At 44.5% G+C, this 7,402-nt stretch overlaps 1 long non-coding RNA gene across 1 annotated transcript in view; it reads left to right on the top strand.

Annotated features, from left to right (window-relative positions):
- Positions 1 to 3,441, top strand: part of LOC139025157 (uncharacterized) — a 6,798-nt gene extending 3,357 nt beyond the window's left edge. The window contains exon 2 of the long non-coding RNA XR_011476604.1: positions 3,047 to 3,441. This is a non-coding gene — a long non-coding RNA (uncharacterized lncRNA). The remainder of the gene's footprint in view (positions 1 to 3,046) is intronic.
- The last annotated feature ends 3,961 nt before the right edge of the window (positions 3,442 to 7,402 follow it).

A 7,402-nucleotide genomic window follows, 5' to 3' on the forward strand; every position in this document is an offset into this window, starting at 1 on the left:
AGCCCTTTATTAGCTGTTCAGGAGTCTTGTGACTTGGGGGTAGAAGCTTCTAAGAAGCCTTTTTTAACCTAGAATTGGCGCTCCGGTACCGCTTGCCTGCGGTAGCAGAGAGAACAGTCTATGACCAAGGTGGCTGGAGTCATTGACAAATTTTTAGGCCTTCCTCTGACACCGCCTGGTCCTGGTTGGCAGGAAGCTTGGCCCCAGAGATGTACTGGGCCGTACGCACCAACCTCTGTAGTGCCTTGCGGTCGGGGCCGAGCAGTTGCCTACCAGGCAGTGATGCAACCTGTCAGGATGCTCTCGATGGTGCAGCTTGTAGAACATTTTGAGGATCAAGAGGACCCATGACAAATATTTTCAGTCTCCTGAGGGGGGATAGGCTTTGTCGTGCCCTCTTCACGACTGTCTTGGTGTGTTTGGACCATGTAGTTTTTGGTGAGTTGGACACCAAGGAACTTGAAGCTCTCAAACTGTTCCACTAAGCCCCGTCGATGAGAACGAGGGCTGCTCGGTCCTCCTTTTCCTGAGTCCACAATCATCTCCTTGTCTTGATCACGTTGAGGGAGAGGTTGTTGTCCTGGCACACACGGCCAGGTTCTGGCCTCCTCCTTATAGGCTGTCTCATTGTGTCGGTGATAGGCCTACCTCTGTTGTGTCATCTGAAAACTTGATATATGGTGTTGGAGTCGTGCCTGGCCATGCAGCCATGCGTGAACAGGAGTACAGGAGGGGACTGAGCATGCACCCCTGAGTGCGGATCAGCATGGCGGATGTGTTGTTACCTACCCTTACCACTGGGGGCAGCCCATCAGGAAGTCCAGGATCCAGTTGCAGAGGGAGGTGTTTAGTCCCGGATCCTTAGCTTAGTGAAGACTTTGAGGGCACTATGGTGTTGAACGCTGAGCTGTAGTCAATGAATAGCATTCTCACATAGGTGTTCCTTTTGTCCAGGTGGGAAAAGAAGTGTGTGGAGTGTAATAGAGATTGCTTTATCTGTGATCTGTTAGGGCGGTATGCAATTGGAGTGTGCTAGGGTTTCTGGTAATGTGTTGATGTGAGCCATGACCAGCCTTTCAAAGCATTTCATGGCTACAGACCGTGAGTCTACGGGTCGGTAGTCATTTAGGCAGGTTACCTTAGTGTTCTTGGCACAGGGACTATGCTGGTCTGCTTGAAACGTGTTGGTATTACAGACTCAGTCAGGGACTGGTTGAAAATGTCAGTGAAGACACTTGCCAGTTGGTCAGCACATGCTCGCAGTACACGTCCTGGTAATCCGTCTGGCCCTGCGGCCTTGTGAATGTTTGTTGACCTGTTTAAAGGTCTTCTCATATCAGCTTAGGAGAGCAGTGACACACAGTCGGTGCTCTCATGCTTGTTTCATGAGTTAAAATTATTGTGGCCCTGGAGGAACATAATAATCAAAAGGTCTGATTGCTCAGAGATGCTTTGGGAAAATGGTCACACCGGGGGACCAGTGTGTTTCAGGGTAGGGGGGTGTATCTTAGCGCCATCACCTAGGACTTGACATTGGTTAATCAAATCTCTGCCGTCTCAAACAGCTACAACTGTATATGCATTCACACTTCAAGTCTTCTCTTGAGTTGGGCTCAGGGATGGAACAACTGTTGAACATCTGTGCTTGTGGTTATTTGTGGGGGGAAGGGTGGGGAGTGTGTGTGTGTGTGTCCCACATCTGTTGCTATAGGGTAATGATGTTAGGGACAATACAGGATGAATCACAAAACTTGTTTGTCAAAATAATAATTGCTTGACAAAAATGTAATATTTGTAATGCCAATCTTGTTTATAGGTAACAATCCTTCGTATGAACTGCAAAAAAATTTACGCATATTATTCGAATAATTGTGGAAATAAATTAAGATATGCAAGATTTTTTAATATATACAGTACCAGTCATAAGTTTGGACACTCCTACTCATTCCAGGGTTTTTCTTTCCAACAAGTGCTCAGCATATCTGGTACCTACTTTAAGACTGTTGGACAAGTATTCCAGGTGAAGCTGGTTGAGAGAATACCAAGAGTGTGCTAAGCTGTCATCAAGGCAAAGGGTGGCAACTTTGAAAAATCTCAAATCTGAAATATATTTTGATTTGTTTAACACTTTTTTGGTTACCACATGATTCCATATGTGTTATTTCATAGTTTTGATGTCTTCACTATTATTCCACAATGTAGAAAATAGTAAAATGAAAGGAAAACCACTGGAATGAGTAGGTGTGTCAAAACATGTGACTGGTAAGATGGCACCGACAGAGATGGCCACCTCGCTTCACGTTCTTAGGAAACTATGCAGTATTTTTTATTTTTTATGTATTATTTCTTACATTGTTACCCCAGGAAATCTTAAGTCTTATTACATACATCCGGGAGCAACTATTGGATATAAGAGCAACGTCAACTTACCAACATTACGAACAGGAATTTGACTTTCCCGAAGCGGTTCCTCTGTTTGGACCACCACCCAGGACAATTGATCTGATCCCAGCAGGCAACCCAAAACAATGGCGCCGCAGAAGGGACAGATGGAGCAGCCTTCTGGTCAGGCTCCGTAGACGTGCACATCGCTCACCGCTCCCGAGTATACTACTCGCAATGTCCAGTCTCTTGACAACAAGGATAGACGAAATTTGAGCAAGGGTTGCCTTCCAGAGAGACATCAGAGATTGTAACATTCTCTGTTTCACGGAAACATGGCTCACTCGGGATACGTTAGAGTCGGTACAGTCTCCCGGTTTCTTCACGCATCGCACCGACAGAAACAAACATCTCTCTGGTAAGAAGAAGGGCGGGGGTGTATGCCTTATGATTAACGAGTCNTTATATTATACAGGAAGTATTATTAAAGAGATGCTTTACATTGAAATACAGATGCAGATGTAGTAGTCCCAGAGTTAATGATCCCAGGTCAGTTTTGCATTTCACCTCCTGATGATTATGATGACTGAAGGTGTTAGAATAAACAAAACACAAGACTTAATCATGTTCTCTCTCTCTCTTTCCATCCGTCTCTCGTCTGCAGGTATGTTTTGACGTGAGAGAGGATGCCAACCCCCAGTCCCGTTATCGCCACCTCACCCGCTATAAGATCACCCTTGGGCCAACTGGGGACCCAAGGCTGGTTAGGAGACACCACTAGAGACAGTATTATGTAATTGTGATGACCTGAATATGAAGTTTAGTAGCAATGTAATGAATTAATCACATGCTGTCTTCCCTGCTCCTCTGTTCTTCTCATCTCTTCCCTTTGTGTCTTTGACATTCTTTCTCCCACCTCCTTTTTCTGCCTGTTTTTATTATGCACCAGTTCAGATTGAACTTGCATTTATAATATAATATAATAATATTTTTAATGCATGTATTGTGTATTTATAACACTTGGGTGATGAACTTCCTTCAATAAAGCTTTTCACATTCTCTACTGGTTGAAATTAAGTGTCTCGTTTGATGAAATACTACACCTGTCCTGTGTCCTCAGACCAGTGAAATACTTATTCAGCTACGAGAGCGTGAACACACAGTCGGTGTCTCATGCTTGTTTCAGTGTTACTTGCGTTCAAAGTAGCCATAGGAAATACACAGCTTGGCTGTAGTTCATGTTCCACTGGCGCAAGCTCACGCAAATGCTTTCCCTTTGGTATATCTTATATTGCCAAGCCCTAGCACTGTATGCGGAGGCGGGACGAGGCAGGTCGGGGCGAGCCATGGGAATGGCCAGATTGAAAATTAGATCTATGGCAGAGGGGTAGGCTATGTTTGACTGGTTGAACGCTTTGGGAGCACTGTTGATGGTTGCGTGGTGCGGGAGAAGAAGGCACGGTCTAACGACGTAGATGCGAGAAGCTTCCGGGTAGGAGAGTCCCGGCTCTTGAAGCGCTGATCTCTACCCACGCACTGACTCGCAGAAGGGTTGCAGGAGTGAGCTCGCACGTCGCGCCTGAGGAACGCAGAGGTGGCTTCTTTGCGAGGACGCCGAGTATGTAGACTACGGTCACTGTGGGATGAGGCGCTCACTCGCGTAGAGCGAGATGATTGGAGTAGGGACACGGTGATTATTGCTTAGAGGCATGGGGTGACCTTGGTAGCGTGTACTCCTCACGGGCAAGGAATCCCGACATATTCCGTTCCTGTCACTTAGGCAAAACAGTTTCCTAGGTGACTTTAGCATCTACAGTTCGAATGTAACCGGCACGGTTAGTGCTGTCGTATATTATATAGTAGAGAAGCAGAAAGAGTGGAATTGAAAGCCACTGAATTCATTATGAATATTAAGAACAATACTGATGCACCGAAAGCCTTTACACTGAGTTGGATATTGAGATTAGTTTGTCCACGACGTGGAGGGGCTTATGCATTATCTATGTAGTGTTGGTGAAGTAAAGGGTTTCATAAGGATGGATTTTTGTGGAGCCTCGAAGGCACATTTCATGCTGGTAATTAGGGTAAGACACATAAGGTTTCCTGGCATAAAAAGTACCGACACCAAACCTACCCGGTGATCGGACAGCGTTTTAGTCTGTTGCTTCATTGAGTCGGGTTTGCGCTAAAGAGAATCAGTCTGTCTCTGTCCATGTCAATCAGAGAGTGATCGGTCAATGTCCTGCTCGCCGGAAGATGAGCAGGTAGATACAACCTATTTCGAAATAAAATAGATTCCATAATTCCCTTCCTCTTGCCTATGGAAAGTTACTGTGACTAAGGAGCAGAAGCACCTGCGTTTCTCAAGCGAGCAGTTCTGTGATTACAGAGGCTACTTGAACCGGCACATGCATTTACAATAAAATACAAATCGGCTCCAAAACATCCCATTATGAAATAAAAGAACATATTGTATGAACGACACCTCCTTGAGATCCCCCAACTGCTACCACACTCCAGGGTATAAATCTATGATGTCCCAGTAAAGCACGGAGGGTGGAGAAAAGGAGGCAAGTACGAGTAATAAACGTCCCCCTGAAGGAAATTAGGACATTCAGAGCAGAATCTGATAACAAAGGCAAAATAGTAAACCCTGGCAGCCACGACCAAAAGATGTCTACACTATAGGGACCTAGATCTTTAAACTAACACAGACTCAGTAGTATTAGAGTAATTGAGTCCCAATTCAGTTTTTGGAGGCTTGTACTACAACTACAAATTACATAAACATACATAACTGGCAGCCACCACCTAAGGCGAGACATAAGATACACAGGTATTAACATAAAACATACGATGCAAATCAACACAACTACTCAACACAACCCCGGAACCTTAGGCTAGAACAACTCTAGGCGCCACCAAAACACACACAACGGAAACCACAAGGAATTGGGCGGTTGAGAACACAATTTATTTACACAAAGTCAACAAACATCACACTAAGTTCTTACAACTTCACATATCATCACCTAAACCCTGAAATGTACAATTGCTGCACAACACAACATGCTTTAATCGTTAGTGTCACCCCAAGGATGATGAGATCAACCAAGACAGAACAGCCAACCCTGGACTCGAGAACAACCCTACACAACGAGACACAACCAAAGATCGTTAAGACAAACCCGGAATGGAGGTGATATCCAATCCATGAACAACCCTCTTTCTACAATCAAGTTAATTAGCGGCATGTTCTATACTCAAGAAACTTAATTATTTTAGGCCGTGTATTTGTGTTCTCTAACATTATAGATCCACCATGTGAACTACCGTCAGCTCCCCCGATACAAACTGCCGGCGTTCCTCGCGTGCATGCTGGTCCCTAGATCATTCCTGGAGATCAGCTGCCCAGCTCCAACGCCTTTAGCTCCAAATTGAAGAATACTTGACAGTGTTTCAGTCATGGCTGGAAAGTCTGACATTTGCGGGTTCGCTGGCTGAGAGACATCCATGCTGGACTTCTTAAAATAAGAATCGCTAATTGTCTTGGATGGTGCCCTCTTTTAATCCCATTCATTATGAAAATGGATACCAGTGCAGAAAGTTAGTTCTGACATCTAAGGGAGGCGACTTCCAAAACCCAGAGTGTCGAAATTGAGTCCCGATGATGTCATCCTTTGCCTGTAGTTTTTATTTACTATCTCTACGCGACATTTAGTATTCATTATTGTACACAAGAGATGCTTTACATTGAAAATACAGATGCAGATGTAGTAGTCCAGAGTTAATGATCCCAGGTCAGTTTATATATACAGGAGTATTATTAAAGAGATGCTTTACACTTTGACAGTACATGATGCATATTTGTGTAGTCCCAAGTTAATGATCCCAGGTCGTTTATATTACAGGAAGTTATTAAAGAGATGCTTTACATGAATACAGATGCAGATGTAGTAGTCCCAAGTTAATGACCCAGGTCAGTTTTGCATTTCACCTCCTTGATGATTATGATGACTGAAGTGTTAGAATAACAAACACCCAAGTGCTTAAATCATGTTCCCTCTCTTTTCATCCGTCTCCGTCGCTAGGGTATGTTTTGACTGAAGAGGATGCCACCCCCGTCCCGTTTATCGCCACCTCACCCCTAGTATTGGATCGACCCCTTGGCCACTGGGACCCAAGGCTGGTTGGGAGAGACACGACTGGAGACAGATAGTAATTGATGATGAGCCTGAATATGAAGGTTTAGTAGGCAATGTAATGAATTGAATCACATGCTGTCTTCCCTGCTCCTCTGTTCTTCTCATCTCTTCCCTTTGTGTCTTTGATTCTTTCTCCCACCTCCTTTTTCTGCCTGTTTTTATTATGCACCAGTTCAGATTGAACTTGCATTTATAATATAATATAATAATATTTTTAATGCATGTATTGTGTATTTATAACACTTGGGTGATGAACTTCCTTCAATAAAGCTTTTCACATTCTCTACTGGTGTGGAAATTAATCCTTGTGTCTACCTGCCTGTTCTGACCAGTGAAATACTACACCTGTTCCTTGTTGTCCTCAGACCAGTGAAATACTCCACCTGTCCTGTGTCCTCAGACCCAGTGAAATGTACTACACCCTTGTCCGCATGTGTCCATGCATGGAACCGAGGATGAAATACTACACTGTCCTGTGTCCTCAGACCAGTGAAATACTACACCTGTCCTGTGTCCTCCCAGAGCCACGTACTAAAGTATTAGATTATCATCACCTGTCAGATTGTATGATCCTCAGACCAGTGAATATACCCTGTCTGATCTACTCAACTCAGTAATTACTAATCTGTGTGTCCTGCAAGACCACGCTGGAAATACATACACCTGTCCTGTGTCCCTCAGGACGCTCCAGGTTGTAGACAATACTTATTCCGCTAGAACATGTATCCTGTTGACCTTACGCGACCAGCCGCGGTGTGGAGGGGACGCGAACCCACAAGGTTTGACATGACTTTTTTAAACACCTAGATCCTAGC

The sequence above is a fragment of the Salvelinus sp. IW2-2015 genome, unplaced genomic scaffold, assembly GCF_002910315.2.
Source record: "Salvelinus sp. IW2-2015 unplaced genomic scaffold, ASM291031v2 Un_scaffold2322, whole genome shotgun sequence".
Lineage (NCBI taxonomy): Eukaryota > Metazoa > Chordata > Actinopteri > Salmoniformes > Salmonidae > Salvelinus > Salvelinus sp. IW2-2015.